Source organism: Taudactylus pleione, unplaced genomic scaffold (genome assembly GCF_031769625.1).
Source record: "Taudactylus pleione unplaced genomic scaffold, aTauple2 ptg000050l, whole genome shotgun sequence".
NCBI lineage: Eukaryota > Metazoa > Chordata > Amphibia > Anura > Myobatrachidae > Taudactylus > Taudactylus pleione.
Window position 1 is genome coordinate 2,321,126 of NW_028284452.1, and position 20,931 is coordinate 2,342,056.

General features: G+C 31.4%; 8 non-coding genes across 8 annotated transcripts; all 8 read left to right on the forward strand.

Annotated features, from left to right (window-relative positions):
- Nucleotides 1–1,181: 1,181 nt before the first annotated feature.
- Nucleotides 1,182–1,263, forward strand: TRNAS-AGA (transfer RNA serine (anticodon AGA)). Its single transcript has one exon. It is a non-coding gene; the product is annotated as a tRNA-Ser (tRNA).
- Nucleotides 1,264–2,560: 1,297 nt separating this feature from the next.
- Nucleotides 2,561–2,642, forward strand: TRNAS-AGA (transfer RNA serine (anticodon AGA)). The gene has a single exon. It is a non-coding gene; the product is annotated as a tRNA-Ser (tRNA).
- A 2,486-nt stretch (nt 2,643–5,128) lies between these two features.
- On the forward strand, nt 5,129–5,210 carry TRNAS-AGA (transfer RNA serine (anticodon AGA)). The gene has a single exon. It is a non-coding gene; the product is annotated as a tRNA-Ser (tRNA).
- A 2,487-nt stretch (nt 5,211–7,697) lies between these two features.
- On the forward strand, nt 7,698–7,779 carry TRNAS-AGA (transfer RNA serine (anticodon AGA)). The gene has a single exon. It is a non-coding gene; the product is annotated as a tRNA-Ser (tRNA).
- Nucleotides 7,780–11,261: 3,482 nt separating this feature from the next.
- On the forward strand, nt 11,262–11,343 carry TRNAS-AGA (transfer RNA serine (anticodon AGA)). Its single transcript has one exon. It is a non-coding gene; the product is annotated as a tRNA-Ser (tRNA).
- A 4,863-nt stretch (nt 11,344–16,206) lies between these two features.
- On the forward strand, nt 16,207–16,288 carry TRNAS-AGA (transfer RNA serine (anticodon AGA)). Its single transcript has one exon. It is a non-coding gene; the product is annotated as a tRNA-Ser (tRNA).
- A 2,386-nt stretch (nt 16,289–18,674) lies between these two features.
- TRNAS-AGA (transfer RNA serine (anticodon AGA)) lies at nt 18,675–18,756 on the forward strand. Its single transcript has one exon. It is a non-coding gene; the product is annotated as a tRNA-Ser (tRNA).
- A 1,300-nt stretch (nt 18,757–20,056) lies between these two features.
- On the forward strand, nt 20,057–20,138 carry TRNAS-AGA (transfer RNA serine (anticodon AGA)). The gene has a single exon. It is a non-coding gene; the product is annotated as a tRNA-Ser (tRNA).
- The last annotated feature ends 793 nt before the right edge of the window (nt 20,139–20,931 follow it).

A 20,931-nucleotide genomic window follows, 5' to 3' on the forward strand; every position in this document is an offset into this window, starting at 1 on the left:
TTTATCTTTCACACATTTTCTTCCATTCATTGAGCCTAAACCCAGTCACTCTTAGCAGCCACACTGATTACCTTTTATTTATTTGGAAATGCATATTCAATGTCAACATTGAAAGAAATGTTTGTATATCTAGCAAAATATCAAAGACATTTGGCACACTAGAAGGTGCAAAATTAAGATCAATTGTTAGGAGATGAATCTGTTAATCTGTGAGTTCTAAGGTAGATACAAGACAAATTGTGTTTTGATATGGCATATTTTTGATTAGTTGATTTTAATTTACATAAAGAAATTAGCTTTCCATATTTTGGTTTGCTGCAAGATTATATTTGGGCTCCATTATTTCTTGAACAATTAAACAGTTAAAAAAACAAGCTAAATTTGAAAAGTGAAAAAGTGTTGAAGTTTTAAAGCTATATCTAGCAAAATATCAAATACATTTGGTCATTAGAATGTGCAAAATTAAGCCCAATTGTTAGTAGATAAATCTGTTAATTTGTGAGTTCTAAGGTAGATACGATTTTGATATGGCATATTTTTGATTAGTTGATTTTAATTTACATATGCAACGTAGCTTTTTCTATATTTTGTTTTGCTGCAATATTATATTTGGGCCCCATTATTTCTTGAACAATTAAACACTTAAAAAAACAAGCTAAATTTGAAAAGTGAAAAGTGTTGATATTTTAAAGTATCTCTTATCTTGATGTAAATGTGGCTACAGATGGAAGATCTATGAAAACTGCTTTCTAAACTAGCTGTTGCCAGATGATAGAAAAATAACAAATTTAAGTTAAACTTCTGGTGATATTTAGCAAATCATTAAGCATGATTATTTGTGATGCTTATGCAAAACAGGAATAAACATATAAATAACTTTTGTCTAGTTTAATTAAATTATTGGGTAAGTTTTAGATAGTGAAAAGTTTTACATGTCCACTCCATCAGATATAGTGTAGATGATTTCTATAGGGAACCTTCGATAGCTCAGCTGGTAGAGCGGAGGAGTGTAGAGGAGTTTGGTACAGCAATCCTGGTTCAATTCCGGCTCGAAGGAAACAATTTTTTTATTATCTTAGATGGCCATTTATGTAATTTTACACATTCTAAACCATGCAATCCATGCAAAACATAAACCCTTCTCCTAATTATGTTAAAATAAACACTTTAGCACATGTGAGGTAGTTGTGGCCGAGTGGTTAAGGCGATGGACTAGAAATCCATTGGGGTCTCCCCGCGTAGGTTCAAATCCTGCTGACTACGTGCAGATTGATGTTTTCTTTTTCTTCAAATTTTACCAAATCTTGCAGCTAGTGATGCTAAGAGTGAGAACAGGCATTAGTGCATCAAAATATTTGGGATGCCAGTCTGTTCTCTTTTTTATCTTTCACACATTTTCTTCCATTCATTGAGCCTAAACCCAGTCACTCTTAGCAGCCACACTGATTACCTTTTATTTATTTGGAAATGCATATTCAATGTCAACATTGAAAGAAATGTTTGTATATCTAGCAAAATATCAAAGACATTTGGCACACTAGAAGGTGCAAAATTAAGATCAATTGTTAGGAGATGAATCTGTTAATCTGTGAGTTCTAAGGTAGATACAAGACAAATTGTGTTTTGATATGGCATATTTTTGATTAGTTGATTTTAATTTACATAAAGAAATTAGCTTTCCATATTTTGGTTTGCTGCAAGATTATATTTGGGCTCCATTATTTCTTGAACAATTAAACAGTTAAAAAAACAAGCTAAATTTGAAAAGTGAAAAAGTGTTGAAGTTTTAAAGCTATATCTAGCAAAATATCAAATACATTTGGTCATTAGAATGTGCAAAATTAAGCCCAATTGTTAGTAGATAAATCTGTTAATTTGTGAGTTCTAAGGTAGATACGATTTTGATATGGCATATTTTTGATTAGTTGATTTTAATTTACATATGCAACGTAGCTTTTTCTATATTTTGTTTTGCTGCAATATTATATTTGGGCCCCATTATTTCTTGAACAATTAAACACTTAAAAAAACAAGCTAAATTTGAAAAGTGAAAAGTGTTGATATTTTAAAGTATCTCTTATCTTGATGTAAATGTGGCTACAGATGGAAGATCTATGAAAACTGCTTTCTAAACTAGCTGTTGCCAGATGATAGAAAAATAACAAATTTAAGTTAAACTTCTGGTGATATTTAGCAAATCATTAAGCATGATTATTTGTGATGCTTATGCAAAACAGGAATAAACATATAAATAACTTTTGTCTAGTTTAATTAAATTATTGGGTAAGTTTTAGATAGTGAAAAGTTTTACATGTCCACTCCATCAGATATAGTGTAGATGATTTCTATAGGGAACCTTCGATAGCTCAGCTGGTAGAGCGGAGGAGTGTAGAGGAGTTTGGTACAGCAATCCTGGTTCAATTCCGGCTCGAAGGAAACAATTTTTTTATTATCTTAGATGGCCATTTATGTAATTTTACACATTCTAAACCATGCAATCCATGCAAAACATAAACCCTTCTCCTAATTATGTTAAAATAAACACTTTAGCACATGTGAGGTAGTTGTGGCCGAGTGGTTAAGGCGATGGACTAGAAATCCATTGGGGTCTCCCCGCGTAGGTTCAAATCCTGCTGACTACGTGCAGATTGATGTTTTCTTTTTCTTCAAATTTTACCAAATCTTGCAGCTAGTGATGCTAAGAGTGAGAACAGGCATTAGTGCATCAAAATATTTGGGATGCCAGTCTGTTCTCTTTTTTATCTTTTACACATTTTCTTCCATTCATTGAGCCTAAGCCCAGTCACTCTTAGCAGCCACACTGATTACCTTTTATTTATTTGGAAATGCATATTCAATGTCAACATTGAAAGAAATGTTTGTATATCTAGCAAAATATCAAAGACATTTGGCACACTAGAAGGTGCAAAATTAAGATCAATTGTTAGGAGATAAATCAGTTAATCTGTGAGTTCTAAGGTAGATACAAGACAAATTGTGTTTTGATATGGCATATTTTTGATTAGTTGATTTTAATTTACATAAAGAAATTAGCTTTCCATATTTTGGTTTGCTGCAAGATTATATTTGGGCTCCATTATTTCTTGAACAATTAAACTGTTAAAAAAACAAGCTAAATTTGAAAAGTGAAAAAGTGTTGAAGTTTTAAAGCTATATCTAGCAAAATATCAAATACATTTGGTCATTAGAATGTGCAAAATTAAGCCCAATTGTTAGTAGATAAATCTGTTAATTTGTGAGTTCTAAGGTAGATACGATTTTGATATGGCATATTTTTGATTAGTTGATTTTAATTTACATATGCAACGTAGCTTTTTCTATATTTTGTTTTGCTGCAATATTATATTTGGGCCCCATTATTTCTTGAACAATTAAACACTTAAAAAAACAAGCTAAATTTGAAAAGTGAAAAGTGTAGATATTTTAAAGTATCTCTTATCTTGATGTAAATGTGGCTACAGATGGAAGATCTATGAAAACTGCTTTCTAAACTAGCTGTTGCCAGATGATAGAAAAATAACAAATTTAAGTTAAACTTCTGACTGTAGAGGAGTTTGGTACAGCAATCCTTAGGTCGCTGGTTCATTTCCGGCTCGAAGGAAACAATTTTTTTTAATTATCTTAGATGGCCATTTATGTAATTTTACATATTCTAAACCATGCAATCCATGCAAAACATAAACCCTTCTCATAATTATGTTAAAATAAAAACTTTAGCACATGTGAGGTAGTTGTGGCCGAGTGGTTAAGGTGATGGACTAGAAATAAATTGGGGTCTTCCCGCGTAGGTTCAAATCCTGCTGACTACGTGCAGATTGATGTTTTCTTTTTCTTCAAATTTTACCAAATCTTGCAGCTAGTGATGCTAAGAGTGAGAACAGGCATTAGTGCATCAAAATATTTGGGATGCCAGTCTGTTCTCTTTTTTATCTTTCACACATTTTCTTCCATTCATTGAGCCTAAGCCCAGTCACTCTTAGCAGCCACACTGATTACCTTTTATTTATTTGGAAATGCATATTCAATGTCAACATTGAAAGAAATGTTTGTATATCTAGCAAAATATCAAAGACATTTGGCACACTAGAAGGTGCAAAATTAAGATAAATTGTTAGGAGATTAAACTGTTAATCTGTGAGTTCTAAGGTAGATACAAGACAAATTGTGTTTTGATATGGCATATTTTTGATTAGTTGATTTTAATTTACATAAAGAAATTAGCTTTCCATATTTTGGTTTGCTGCAAGATTATATTTGGGCTCCATTATTTCTTGAACAATTAAACACTTAAAAAAACAAGCTAAATTTGAAAAGTGAAAAAGTGTTGATGTTTTAAAGCTATATCTAGCAAAATATCAAATACATTTGGTCATTAGAATGTGCAAAATTAAGCCCAATTGTTAGTAGATAAATTTGTTAATTTGTGAGTTCTAAGGTAGATACGATTTTGATATGGCATATTTTTGATTAGTTGATTTTAATTTACATATGCAACGTAGCTTTTTCTATATTTTGTTTTGCTGCAATATTATATTTGGGCCCCATTATTTCTTGAACAATTAAACACTTAAAAAAACAAGCTAAATTTGAAAAGTGAAAAGTGTTGATATTTTAAAGTATCTCTTATCTTGATGTAAATGTGGCTACAGATGGAAGATCTATGAAAACTGCTTTCTAAACTAGCTGTTGCCAGATGATAGAAAAATAACAAATTTAAGTTAAACTTCTGGTGATATTTAGCAAATCATTAAGCATGATTATTTGTGATGCTTATGCAAAACAGGAATAAACATATAAATAACTTTTGTCTAGTTTAATTAAATTATTGGGTAAGTTTTAGATAGTGAAAAGTTTTACATGTCCACTCCATCAGATATAGTGTAGATGATTTCTATAGGGAACCTTCGATAGCTCAGCTGGTAGAGCGGAGGACTGTAGAGGAGTTTGGTACAGCAATCCTGGTTCAATTCCGGCTCGAAGGAAACAATTTTTTTTATTATCTTAGATGGCCATTTATGTAATTTTACACATTCTAAACCATGCAATCCATGCAAAACATAAACCCTTCTCCTAATTATGTTAAAATAAACACTTTAGCACATGTGAGGTAGTTGTGGCCGAGTGGTTAAGGCGATGGACTAGAAATCCATTGGGGTCTCCCCGCGTAGGTTCAAATCCTGCTGACTACGTGCAGATTGATGTTTTCTTTTTCTTCAAATTTTACCAAATCTTGCAGCTAGTGATGCTAAGAGTGAGAACAGGCATTAGTGCATCAAAATATTTGGGATGCCAGTCTGTTCTCTTTTTTATCTTTCACACATTTTCTTCCATTCATTGAGCCTAAGCCCAGTCACTCTTAGCAGCCACACTGATTACCTTTTATTTATTTGGAAATGCATATTCAATGTCAACATTGAAAGAAATGTTTGTATATCTAGCAAAATATCAAAGACATTTGGCACACTAGAAGGTGCAAAATTAAGATCAATTGTTAGGAGATGAATCTGTTAATCTGTGAGTTCTAAGGTAGATACAAGACAAATTGTGTTTTGATATGGCATATTTTTGATTAGTTGATTTTAATTTACATAAAGAAATTAGCTTTCCATATTTTGGTTTGCTGCAAGATTATATTTGGGCTCCATTATTTCTTGAACAATTAAACAGTTAAAAAAACAAGCTAAATTTGAAAAGTGAAAAAGTGTTGAAGTTTTAAAGCTATATCTAGCAAAATATCAAATACATTTGGTCATTAGAATGTGCAAAATTAAGCCCAATTGTTAGTAGTTAATCTGTTAATTTGTGAGTTCTAAGGTAGATACGATTTTGATATGGCATATTTTTGATTAGTTGATTTTAATTTACATATGCAACGTAGCTTTTTCTATATTTTGTTTTGCTGCAATATTATATTTGGGCCCCATTATTTCTTGAACAATTAAACACTTAAAAAAACAAGCTAAATTTGAAAAGTGAAAAGTGTAGATATTTTAAAGTATCTCTTATCTTGATGTAAATGTGGCTACAGATGGAAGATCTATGAAAACTGCTTTCTAAACTAGCTGTTGCCAGATGATAGAAAAATAACAAATTTAAGTTAAACTTCTGACTGTAGAGGAGTTTGGTACAGTAATCCTTAGGTCGCTGGTTCATTTCCAGCTCGAAGGAAACATTTTTTTTTTATTATCTTAGATGGCCATTTATGTAATTTTACATATTCTAAACCATGCAATCCATGCAAAACATAAACCCTTCTCATAATTATGTTAAAATAAAAACTTTAGCACATGTGAGGTAGTTGTGGCCGAGTGGTTAAGGTGATGGACTAGAAATAAATTGGGGTCTTCCCGTGTAGGTTCAAATCCTGCTGACTACGTGCAGATTGATGTTTTCTTTTTCTTCAAATTTTACCAAATCTTGCAGCTAGTGATGCTAAGAGTGAGAACAGGCATTAGTGCATCAAAATATTTGGGATGCCAGTCTGTTCTCTTTTTTATCTTTCACACATTTTCTTCCATTCATTGAGCCTAAGCCCAGTCACTCTTAGCAGCCACACTGATTACCTTTTATTTATTTGGAAATGCATATTCAATGTCAACATTGAAAGAAATGTTTGTATATCTAGCAAAATATCAAAGACATTTGGCACACTAGAAGGTGCAAAATTAAGATAAATTGTTAGGAGATTAAACTGTTAATCTGTGAGTTCTAAGGTAGATACAAGACAAATTGTGTTTTGATATGGCATATTTTTGATTAGTTGATTTTAATTTACATAAAGAAATTAGCTTTCCATATTTTGGTTTGCTGCAAGATTATATTTGGGCTCCATTATTTCTTGAACAATTAAACACTTAAAAAAACAAGCTAAATTTGAAAAGTGAAAAAGTGTTGATGTTTTAAAGCTATATCTAGCAAAATATCAAATACATTTGGTCATTAGAATGTGCAAAATTAAGCCCAATTGTTAGTAGATAAATTTGTTAATTTGTGAGTTCTAAGGTAGATACGATTTTGATATGGCATATTTTTGATTAGTTGATTTTAATTTACATATGCAACGTAGCTTTTTCTATATTTTGTTTTGCTGCAATATTATATTTGGGCCCCATTATTTCTTGAACAATTAAACACTTAAAAAAACAAGCTAAATTTGAAAAGTGAAAAAGTGTTGATATTTTAAAGTATCTCTAATCTTGATGTAAATGTGGCTACAGATGGAAGATCTATGAAAACTGCTTTCTAAACTAGCTGTTGCCAGATGATAGAAAAATAACAAATTTAAGTTAAACTTCTGGTGATATTTAGCAAATCATTAAGCATGATTATTTGTGATGCTTATGCAAAACAGGAATAAACATATAAATAACTTTTGTCTAGTTTAATTACTTTATTGGGTAAGTTTTAGATAGTGAAAAGTTTTACATGTCCACTCCATCAGATATAGTGTAGATGATTTCTATAGGGAACCTTCGATAGCTCAGCTGGTAGAGCGGAGGAGTGTAGAAGAGTTTGGTACAGCAATCCTGGTTCAATTCCGGCTCGAAGGAAACAATTTTTTTTTATTATCTTAGATGGCCATTTATGTAATTTTACACATTCTAAACCAGGCAATCCATGCAAAACATAAACCCTTCTCCTAATTATGTTAAAATAAACACTTTAGCACATGTGAGGTAGTTGTTGCCGAGTGGTTAAGGCGATGGACTAGAAATCCATTGGTTTCTCCCCGCGTAGGTTCAAATCCTGCCGACTACGTGCAGATTGATGTTTTCTTTTTCTTCAAATTTTACCAAATCTTGCAGCTAGTGATGCTAAGAGTGAGAACAGGCATTAGTGCATCAAAATATTTGGGATGCCAGTCTGTTCTCTTTTTTATCTTTCACACATTTTCTTCCATTCATTGAGCCTAAGCCCAGTCACTCTTAGCAGCCACACTGATTACCTTTTATTTATTTGGAAATGCATATTCAATGTCAACATTGAAAGAAATGTTTGTATATCTAGCAAAATATCAAAGACATTTGGCACACTAGAAGGTGCAAAATTAAGATCAATTGTTAGGAGATAAATCAGTTAATCTGTGAGTTCTAAGGTAGATACAAGACAAATTGTGTTTTGATATGGCATATTTTTGATTAGTTGATTTTAATTTACATAAAGAAATTAGCTTTCCATATTTTGGTTTGCTGCAAGATTATATTTGGGCTCCATTATTTCTTGAACAATTAAACAGTTAAAAAAACAAGCTAAATTTGAAAAGTGAAAAAGTGTTGAAGTTTTAAAGCTATATCTAGCAAAATATCAAATACATTTGGTCATTAGAATGTGCAAAATTAAGCCCAATTGTTAGTAGATAAATCTGTTAATTTGTGAGTTCTAAGGTAGATACGATTTTGATATGGCATATTTTTGATTAGTTGATTTTAATTTACATATGCAACGTAGCTTTTTCTATATTTTGTTTTGCTGCAATATTATATTTGGGCCCCATTATTTCTTGAACAATTAAACACTTAAAAAAACAAGCTAAATTTGAAAAGTGAAAAGTGTAGATATTTTAAAGTATCTCTTATCTTGATGTAAATGTGGCTACAGATGGAAGATCTATGAAAACTGCTTTCTAAACTAGCTGTTGCCAGATGATAGAAAAATAACAAATTTAAGTTAAACTTCTGACTGTAGAGGAGTTTGGTACAGCAATCCTTAGGTCGCTGGTTCATTTCCGGCTCGAAGGAAACAATTTTTTTTTATTATCTTAGATGGCCATTTATGTAATTTTACATATTCTAAACCATGCAATCCATGCAAAACATAAACCCTTCTCATAATTATGTTAAAATAAAAACTTTAGCACATGTGAGGTAGTTGTGGCCGAGTGGTTAAGGTGATGGACTAGAAATAAATTGGGGTCTTCCCGCGTAGGTTCAAATCCTGCTGACTACGTGCAGATTGATGTTTTCTTTTTCTTCAAATTTTACCAAATCTTGCAGCTAGTGATGCTAAGAGTGAGAACAGGCATTAGTGCATCAAAATATTTGGGATGCCAGTCTGTTCTCTTTTTTATCTTTCACACATTTTCTTCCATTCATTGAGCCTAAGCCCAGTCACTCTTAGCAGCCACACTGATTACCTTTTATTTATTTGGAAATGCATATTCAATGTCAACATTGAAAGAAATGTTTGTATATCTAGCAAAATATCAAAGACATTTGGCACACTAGAAGGTGCAAAATTAAGATAAATTGTTAGGAGATTAAACTGTTAATCTGTGAGTTCTAAGGTAGATACAAGACAAATTGTGTTTTGATATGGCATATTTTTGATTAGTTGATTTTAATTTACATAAAGAAATTAGCTTTCCATATTTTGGTTTGCTGCAAGATTATATTTGGGCTCCATTATTTCTTGAACAATTAAACACTTAAAAAAACAAGCTAAATTTGAAAAGTGAAAAAGTGTTGATGTTTTAAAACTATATCTAGCAAAATATCAAATACATTTGGTCATTAGAATGTGCAAAATTAAGCCCAATTGTTAGTAGATAAATTTGTTAATTTGTGAGTTCTAAGGTAGATACGATTTTGATATGGCATATTTTTGATTAGTTGATTTTAATTTACATATGCAACGTAGCTTTTTCTATATTTTGTTTTGCTGCAATATTATATTTGGGCCCCATTATTTCTTGAACAATTAAACACTTAAAAAAACAAGCTAAATTTGAAAAGTGAAAAGTGTTGATATTTTAAAGTATCTCTTATCTTGATGTAAATGTGGCTACAGATGGAAGATCTATGAAAACTGCTTTCTAAACTAGCTGTTGCCAGATGATAGAAAAATAACAAATTTAAGTTAAACTTCTGACTGTAGAGGAGTTTGGTACAGCAATCCTTAGGTCGCTGGTTCATTTCCGGCTCGAAGGAAACAATTTTTTTTTATTATCTTAGATGGCCATTTATGTAATTTTACATATTCTAAACCATGCAATCCATGCAAAACATAAACCCTTCTCATAATTATGTTAAAATAAAAACTTTAGCACATGTGAGGTAGTTGTGGCCGAGTGGTTAAGGTGATGGACTAGAAATAAATTGGGGTCTTCCCGCCTAGGTTCAAATCCTGCTGACTACGTGCAGATTGATGTTTTCTTTTTCTTCAAATTTTACCAAATCTTGCAGCTAGTGATGCTAAGAGTGAGAACAGGCATTAGTGCATCAAAATATTTGGGATGCCAGTCTGTTCTCTTTTTTATCTTTCACACATTTTCTTCCATTCATTGAGCCTAAGCCCAGTCACTCTTAGCAGCCACACTGATTACCTTTTATTTATTTGGAAATGCATATTCAATGTCAACATTGAAAGAAATGTTTGTATATCTAGCAAAATATCAAAGACATTTGGCACACTAGAAGGTGCAAAATTAAGATAAATTGTTAGGAGATTAAACTGTTAATCTGTGAGTTCTAAGGTAGATACAAGACAAATTGTGTTTTGATATGGCATTTTTTTGATTAGTTGATTTTAATTTACATAAAGAAATTAGCTTTCCATATTTTGGTTTGCTGCAAGATTATATTTGGGCTCCATTATTTCTTGAACAATTAAACACTTAAAAAAACAAGCTAAATTTGAAAAGTGAAAAAGTGTTGATGTTTTAAAGCTATATCTAGCAAAATATCAAATACATTTGGTCATTAGAATGTGCAAAATTAAGCCCAATTGTTAGTAGATAAATTTGTTAATTTGTGAGTTCTAAGGTAGATACGATTTTGATATGGCATATTTTTGATTAGTTGATTTTAATTTACATATGCAACGTAGCTTTTTCTATATTTTGTTTTGCTGCAATATTATATTTGGGCCCCATTATTTCTTGAACAATTAAACACTTAAAAAAACAAGCTAAATTTGAAAAGTGAAAAGTGTTGATATTTTAAAGTATCTCTTATCTTGATGTAAATGTGGCTACAGATGGAAGATCTATGAAAACTGCTTTCTAAACTAGCTGTTGCCAGATGATAGAAAAATAACAAATTTAAGTTAAACTTCTGACTGTAGAGGAGTTTGGTACAGCAATCCTTAGGTCGCTGGTTCATTTCCGGCTCGAAGGAAACAATTTTTTTTTATTATCTTAGATGGCCATTTATGTAATTTTACACATTCTAAACCAGGCAATCCATGCAAAACATAAACCCTTCTCCTAATTATGTTAAAATAAACACTTTAGCACATGTGAGGTAGTTGTTGCCGAGTGGTTAAGGCGATGGACTAGAAATCCATTGGTTTCTCCCCGCGTAGGTTCAAATCCTGCCGACTACGTGCAGATTGATGTTTTCTTTTTCTTCAAATTTTACCAAATCTTGCAGCTAGTGATGCTAAGAGTGAGAACAGGCATTAGTGCATCAAAATATTTGGGATGCCAGTCTGTTCTCTTTTTTATCTTTCACACATTTTCTTCCATTCATTGAGCCTAAGCCCAGTCACTCTTAGCAGCCACACTGATTACCTTTTATTTATTTGGAAATGCATATTCAATGTCAACATTGAAAGAAATGTTTGTATATCTAGCAAAATATCAAAGACATTTGGCACACTAGAAGGTGCAAAATTAAGATCAATTGTTAGGAGATAAATCAGTTAATCTGTGAGTTCTAAGGTAGATACAAGACAAATTGTGTTTTGATATGGCATATTTTTGATTAGTTGATTTTAATTTACATAAAGAAATTAGCTTTCCATATTTTGGTTTGCTGCAAGATTATATTTGGGCTCCATTATTTCTTGAACAATTAAACAGTTAAAAAAACAAGCTAAATTTGAAAAGGGAAAAAGTGTTGAAGTTTTAAAGCTATATCTAGCAAAATATCAAATACATTTGGTCATTAGAATGTGCAAAATTAAGCCCAATTGTTAGTAGATAAATCTGTTAATTTGTGAGTTCTAAGGTAGATACGATTTTGATATGGCATATTTTTGATTAGTTGATTTTAATTTACATATGCAACGTAGCTTTTTCTATATTTTGTTTTGCTGCAATATTATATTTGGGCCCCATTATTTCTTGAACAATTAAACACTTAAAAAAACAAGCTAAATTTGAAAAGTGAAAAGTGTAGATATTTTAAAGTATCTCTTATCTTGATGTAAATGTGGCTACAGATGGAAGATCTATGAAAACTGCTTTCTAAACTAGCTGTTGCCAGATGATAGAAAAATAACAAATTTAAGTTAAACTTCTGACTGTAGAGGAGTTTGGTACAGCAATCCTTAGGTCGCTGGTTCATTTCCGGCTCGAAGGAAACAATTTTTTTTTATTATCTTAGATGGCCATTTATGTAATTTTACATATTCTAAACCATGCAATCCATGCAAAACATAAACCCTTCTCATAATTATGTTAAAATAAAAACTTTAGCACATGTGAGGTAGTTGTGGCCGAGTGGTTAAGGTGATGGACTAGAAATAAATTGGGGTCTTCCCGCGTAGGTTCAAATCCTGCTGACTACGTGCAGATTGATGTTTTCTTTTTCTTCAAATTTTACCAAATCTTGCAGCTAGTGATGCTAAGAGTGAGAACAGGCATTAGTGCATCAAAATATTTGGGATGCCAGTCTGTTCTCTTTTTTATCTTTCACACATTTTCTTCCATTCATTGAGCCTAAGCCCAGTCACTCTTAGCAGCCACACTGATTACCTTTTATTTATTTGGAAATGCATATTCAATGTCAACATTGAAAGAAATGTTTGTATATCTAGCAAAATATCAAAGACATTTGGCACACTAGAAGGTGCAAAATTAAGATAAATTGTTAGGAGATTAAACTGTTAATCTGTGAGTTCTAAGGTAGATACAAGACAAATTGTGTTTTGATATGGCATTTTTTTGATTAGTTGATTTTAATTTACATAAAGAAATTAGCTTTCCATATTTTGGTTTGCTGCAAGATTATATTTGGGCTCCATTATTTCTTGAACAATTAAACACTTAAAAAAACAAGCTAAATTTGAAAAGTGAAAAAGTGTTGAAGTTTTAAAGCTATATCTAGCAAAATATCAAATACATTTGGTCATTAGAATGTGCAAAATTAAGCCCAATTGTTAGTAGATAAATTTGTTAATTTGTGAGTTCTAAGGTAGATACGATTTTGATATGGCATATTTTTGATTAGTTGATTTTAATTTACATATGCAACGTAGCTTTTTCTATATTTTGTTTTGCTGCAATATTATATTTGGGCCCCATTATTTCTTGAACAATTAAACACTTAAAAAAACAAGCTAAATTTGAAAAGTGAAAAGTGTTGATATTTTAAAGTATCTCTTATCTTGATGTAAATGTGGCTACAGATGGAAGATCTATGAAAACTGCTTTCTAAACTAGCTGTTGCCAGATGATAGAAAAATAACAAATTTAAGTTAAACTTCTGACTGTAGAGGAGTTTGGTACAGCAATCCTTAGGTCGCTGGTTCATTTCCGGCTCGAAGGAAACAATTTTTTTTTATTATCTTAGATGGCCATTTATGTAATTTTACATATTCTAAACCATGCAATCCATGCAAAACATAAACCCTTCTCATAATTATGTTAAAATAAAAACTTTAGCACATGTGAGGTAGTTGTGGCCGAGTGGTTAAGGTGATGGACTAGAAATAAATTGGGGTCTTCCCGCGTAGGTTCAAATCCTGCTGACTACGTGCAGATTGATGTTTTCTTTTTCTTCAAATTTTACCAAATCTTGCAGCTAGTGATGCTAAGAGTGAGAACAGGCATTAGTGCATCAAAATATTTGGGATGCCAGTCTGTTCTCTTTTTTATCTTTCACACATTTTCTTCCATTCATTGAGCCTAAGCCCAGTCACTCTTAGCAGCCACACTGATTACCTTTTATTTATTTGGAAATGCATATTCAATGTCAACATTGAAAGAAATGTTTGTATATCTAGCAAAATATCAAAGACATTTGGCACACTAGAAGGTGCAAAATTAAGATCAATTGTTAGGAGATTAATCTGTTAATCTGTGAGTTCTAAGGTAGATACAAGACAAATTGTGTTTTGATATGGCATATTTTTGATTAGTTGATTTTAATTTACATAAAGAAATTAGCTTTCCATATTTTGGTTTGCTGCAAGATTATATTTGGGCTCCATTATTTCTTGAACAATTAAACACTTAAAAAAACAAGCTAAATTTGAAAAGTGAAAAAGTGTTGAAGTTTTAAAGCTATATCTAGCAAAATATCAAATACATTTGGTCATTAGAATGTGCAAAATTAAGCCCAATTGTTAGTAGATAAATCTGTTAATTTGTGAGTTCTAAGGTAGATACGATTTTGATATGGCATATTTTTGATTAGTTGATTTTAATTTACATATGCAACGTAGCTTTTTCTATATTTTGTTTTGCTGCAATATTATATTTGGGCCCCATTATTTCTTGAACAATTAAACACTTAAAAAAACAAGCTAAATTTGAAAAGTGAAAAGTGTAGATATTTTAAAGTATCTCTTATCTTGATGTAAATGTGGCTACAGATGGAAGATCTATGAAAACTGCTTTCTAAACTAGCTGTTGCCAGATGATAGAAAAATAACAAATTTAAGTTAAACTTCTGACTGTAGAGGAGTTTGGTACAGCAATCCTTAGGTCGCTGGTTCATTTCCGGCTCGAAGGAAACATTTTTTTTTATTATCTTAGATGGCCATTTATGTAATTTTACATATTCTAAACCATGCAATCCATGCAAAACATAAACCCTTCTCATAATTAGGTTAAAATAAAAACTTTAGCACATGTGAGGTAGTTGTGGCCGAGTGGTTAAGGTGATGGACTAGAAATAAATTGGGGTCTTCCCGCGTAGGTTCAAATCCTGCTGACTACGTGCAGATTGATGTTTTCTTTTTCTTCAAATTTTACCAAATCTTGCAGCTAGTGATGCTAAGAGTGAGAACAGGCATTAGTGCATCAAAATATTTGGGATGCCAGTCTGTTCTCTTTTTTATCTTTCACACATTTTCTTCCATTCATTGAGCCTAAGCCCAGTCACTCTTAGCAGCCACACTGATTACCTTTTATTTATTTGGAAATGCATATTCAATGTCAACATTGAAAGAAATGTTTGTATATCTAGCAAAATATCAAAGACATTTGGCACACTAGAAGGTGCAAAATTAAGATAAATTGTTAGGAGATTAAACTGTTAATCTGTGAGTTCTAAGGTAGATACAAGACAAATTGAGTTTTGATATGGCATATTTTTGATTAGTTGATTTTAATTTACATAAAGAAATTAGCTTTCCATATTTTGGTTTGCTGCAAGATTATATTTGGGCTCCATTATTTCTTGAACAATTAAACACTTAAAAAAACAAGCTAAATTTGAAAAGTGAAAAAGTGTTGATGTTTTAAAGCTATATCTAGCAAAATATCAAATACATTTGGTCATTAGAATGTGCAAAATTAAGCCCAATTGTTAGTAGATAAATTTGTTAATTTGTGAGTTCTAAGGTAGATACGATTTTGATATGGCATATTTTTGATTAGTTGATTTTAATTTACATATGCAACGTAGCTTTTTCTATATTTTGTTTTGCTGCAATATTATATTTGGGCCCCATTATTTCTTGAACAATTAAACACTTAAAAAAACAAGCTAAATTTGAAAAGTGAAAAAGTGTTGATATTTTAAAGTATCTCTAATCTTGATGTAAATGTGGCTACAGATGGAAGATCTATGAAAACTGCTTTCTAAACTAGCTGTTGCCAGATGATAGAAAAATAACAAATTTAAGTTAAACTTCTGGTGATATTTAGCAAATCATTAAGCATGATTATTTGTGATGCTTATGCAAAACAGGAATAAACATATAAATAACTTTTGTCTAGTTTAATTACTTCATTGGGTAAGTTTTAGATAGTGAAAAGTTTTACATGTCCACTCCATCAGATATAGTGTAGATGATTTCTATAGGGAACCTTCGATAGCTCAGCTGGTAGAGCGGAGGAGTGTAGAGGAGTTTGGTACAGCAATCCTGGTTCAATTCCGGCTCGAAGGAAACAATTTTTTTTTATTATCTTAGATGGCCATTTATGTAATTTTACACATTCTAAACCATGCAATCCATGCAAAACATAAACCCTTCTCCTAATTATGTTAAAATAAACACTTTAGCACATGTGAGGTAGTTGTGGCCGAGTGGTTAAGGCGATGGACTAGAAATCCATTGGGGTCTCCCCGCGTAGGTTCAAATCCTGCCGACTACGTGCAGATTGATGTTTTCTTTTTCTTCAAATTTTACCAAATCTTGCAGCTAGTGATGCTAAGAGTGAGAACAGGCATTAGTGCATCAAAATATTTGGGATGCCAGTCTGTTCTCTTTTTTATCTTTCACACATTTTCTTCCATTCATTGAGCCTAAGCCCAGTCACTCTTAGCAGCCACACTGATTACCTTTTATTTATTTGGAAATGCATATTCAATGTCAACATTGAAAGAAATGTTTGTATATCTAGCAAAATATCAAAGACATTTGGCACACTAGAAGGTGCAAAATTAAGATCAATTGTTAGGAGATTAATCTGATAATCTGTGAGTTCTAAGGTAGATACAAGACAAATTGTGTTTTGATATGGCATATTTTTGATTAGTTGATTTTAATTTACATAAAGAAAATAGCTTTCCATATTTTGGTTTGCTGCAAGATTATATTTGGGCTCCATTATTTCTTGAACAATTAAACACTTAAAAAAACAAGCTAAATTTGAAAAGTGAAAAAGTGTTGAAGTTTTAAAGCTATATCTAGCAAAATATCAAATACATTTGGTCATTAGAATGTGCAAAATTAAGCCCAATTGTTAGTAGATAAATCTGTTAATTTGTGAGTTCTAAGGTAGATATGATTTTGATATGGCATATTTTTGATTAGTTGATTTTAATTTACATATGCAACGTAGCTTTTTCTATATTTTGTTTTGCTGCAATATTATATTTGGGCCCCATTATTTCTTGAACAATTAAACACTTAAAAAAACAAGCTAAATTTGAAAAGTGAAAAGTGTTGATATTTTAAAGTATCTCTTATCTTGATGTAAATGTGGCTACAGATGGAAGATCTATGAAAACTGCTTTCTAAACTAGCTGTTGCCAGATGATAGAAAAATAACAAATTTAAGTTAAACTTCTGGTGATATTTAGCAAATCATTAAGCATGATTATTTGTGATGCTTATGCAAAACAGGAATAAACATATAAATAACTTTTGTCTAGTTTAATTAAATTATTGGGTAAGTTTTAGATAGTGAAAAGTTTTACATGTCCACTCCATCAGATATAGTGTAGATGATTTCTATAGGGAACCTTCGATAGCTCAGCTGGTAGAGTGGTACAAATCTTGCAGCTAGTGATGCTAAGAGTGAGAACAGGCATTAGTGCATCAAAATATTTGGGATGCCAGTCTGTTCTCTTTTTTATCTTTCACACATTTTCTTCCATTCATTGAGCCTAAGCCCAGTCACTCTTAGCAGCCACACTGATTACCTTTTATTTATTTGGAAATGCATATTCAATGTCAACATTGAAAGAAATGTTTGTATATCTAGCAAAATATCAAAGACATTTGGCACACTGGAAGGTGCAAAATGAAGATAAATTGTCAGGAGATTAAACTGTTAATCTGTGAGTTCTAAGGTAGATACAAGACAAATTGTGTTTTGATATGGCATATTTTTGATTAGTTGATTTTAATTTACATAAAGAAATGAGCTTTCCATATTTTGGTTTGCTGCAAGATTATATTTGAGCTCCATTATTTCTTGAACAATTAAACAGTTAAAAAAACAAGCTAAATTTGAAAAGTGAAAAAGTGTTGATGTTTTAAAGCTATATCTAGCAAAATATCAAATACATTTGGTCATTAGAATGTGCAAAATTAAGCCCAATTGTTAGTAGATAAATTTGTTAATTTGTGAGTTCTAAGGTAGATACGATTTTGATATGGCATATTTTTGATTAGTTGATTTTAATTTACATATGCAACGTAGCTTTTTCTATATTTTGTTTTGCTGCAATATTATATTTGGGCCCCATTATTTCTTGAACAATTAAACACTTAAAAAAACAAGCTAAATTTGAAAAGTGAAAAAGTGTTGATATTTTAAAGTATCTCTAATCTTGATGTAAATGTGGCTACAGATGGAAGATCTATGAAAACTGCTTTCTAAACTAGCTGTTGCCAGATGATAGAAAATTAACAAATTTAAGTTAAACTTCTGGTGATATTTAGCAAATCATTAAGCATGATTATTTGTGATGCTTATGCAAAACAGGAATAAACATATAAATAACTTTTGTCTAGTTTAATTACTTTATTAGGTAAGTTTTAGATAGTGAAAAGTTTTACATGTCCACTCCATCAGATATAGTGTAGATGATTTCTATAGGGAACCTTCGATAGCTCAGCTGGTAGAGTGGCGGACTGTAGAGGAGTTTGGTACAGCAATCCAGGTTCAATTCTGGCTCGAAGGAAACAATTTTTTTTTATTATCTTAGATGGCCATTTATGTAATTTTACACATTCTAAACCATGCAATCCATGCAAAACATAAACCCTTCTCCTAATTATGTTAAAATAAACACTTTAGCACATGTGAGGTAGTTGTGGCCGAGTGGTTAAGGCGATGGACTAGAAATCCATTGGGGTCTCCCCGCGTAGGTTCAAATCCTGCCGACTACGTGCAGATTGATGTTTTCTTTTTCTTCAAATTTTACCAAATCTTGCAGCTAGTGATGCTAAAAGTGAGAACAGGCATTAGTGCATCAAAATATTTGGGATGCCAGTCTGTTCTCTTTTTTATCTTTCACACATTTTCTTCCATTCATTGAGCCTAAGCCCAGTCACTCTTAGCAGCCACACTGATTACCTTTTATTTATTTGGAAATGCATATTCAATGTCAACATTGAAAGAAATGTTTGTATATCTAGCAAAATATCAAAGACATTTGGCACACTAGAAGGTGCAAAATGAAGATAAATTGTCAGGAGATTAAACTGTTAATCTGTGAGTTCTAAGGTAGATACAAGACAAATTGTGTTTTGATATGGCATATTTTTGATTAGTTGATTTTAATTTACATAAAGAAATTAGCTTTCCATATTTTGGTTTGCTGCAAGATTATATTTGGGCTCCATTATTTCTTGAACAATTAAACAGTTAAAAAAACAAGCTAAATTTGAAAAGTGAAAAAGTGTTGATGTTTTAAAGCTATATCTAGCAAAATATCAAATACATTTGGTCATTAGAATGTGCAAAATTAAGCCCAATTGTTAGTAGATAAATCTGTTAATTTGTGAGTTCTAAGGTAGATACGATTTTGATATGGCATATTTTTGATTAGTTGATTTTAATTTACATATGCAACGTAGCTTTTTCTATATTTTGTTTTGCTGCAATATTATATTTGGGCCCCATTATTTCTTGAACAATTAAACACTTAAAAAAACAAGCTAAATTTGAAAAGTGAAAAAGTGTTGATATTTTAAAGTATCTCTAATCTTGATGTAAATGTGGCTACAGATGGAAGATCTATGAAAACTGCTTTCTAAACTAGCTGTTGCCAGATGATAGAAAATTAACAAATTTAAGTTAAACTTCTGGTGATATTTAGCAAATCATTAAGCATGATTATTTGTGATGCTTATGCAAAACAGGAATAAACATAGAAATAACTTTTGTCTAGTTTAATTACTTTATTAGGTAAGTTTTAGATAGTGAAAAGTTTTACATGTCCACTCCATCAGATATAGTGTAGACGATTTCTATAGGGAACCTTCGATAGCTCAGCTGGTAGAGTGGCGGACTGTAGAGGAGTTTGGTACAGCAATCCAGGTTCAATTCTGGCTCGAAGGAAACAATTTTTTTTTATTATCTTAGATGGCCATTTATGTAATTTTACACATTCTAAACCATGCAATCCATGCAAAACATAAACCCTTCTCCTAATTATGTTAAAATAAACACTTTAGCACATGTGAGGTAGTTGTGGCCGAGTGGTTAAGGCGATGGACTAGAAATCCATTGGGGTCTCCCCGCGTAGGTTCAAATCCTGCCGACTACGTGCAGATTGATGTTTTCTTTTTCTTCAAATTTTACCAAATCTTGCAGCTAGTGATGCTAAGAGTGAGAACAGGCATTAGTGCATCAAAATATTTGGGATGCCAGTCTGTTCTCTTTTTTATCTTTCACACATTTTCTTCCATTCATTGAGCATAAGCCCAGTCACTCTTAGCAGCCACACTGATTACCTTTTATTTATTTGGAAATGCATATTCAATGTCAACATTGAAAGAAATGTTTGTATATCTAGCAAAATATCAAAGACATTTGGCACACTGGAAGGTGCAAAATGAAGATAAATTGTCAGGAGATTAAACTGTTAATCTGTGAGTTCTAAGGTAGATACAAGACAAATTGTGTTTTGATATGGCATATTTTTGATTAGTTGATTTTAATTTACATAAAGAAATTAGCTTTCCATATTTTGGTTTGCTGCAAGATTATATTTGGGCTCCATTATTTCTTGAACAATTAAACAGTTAAAAAAACAAGCTAAATTTGAAAAGTGAAAAAGTGTTGATGTTTTAAAGCTATATCTAGCAAAATATCAAATAAATTTGGTCATTAGAATGTGCAAAATAAAGCCCAATTGTTAGTAGATAAATTTGTTAATTTGTGAGTTCTAAGGTAGATACGATTTTGATATGGCATATTTTTGATTAGTTGATTTTAATTTACATATGCAACGTAGCTTTTTCTATATTTTGTTTTTCTGCAATATTATATTTGGGCCCCATTATTTCTTGAACAATTAAACACTTAAAAAAACAAGCTAAATTTGAAAAGTGAAAAAG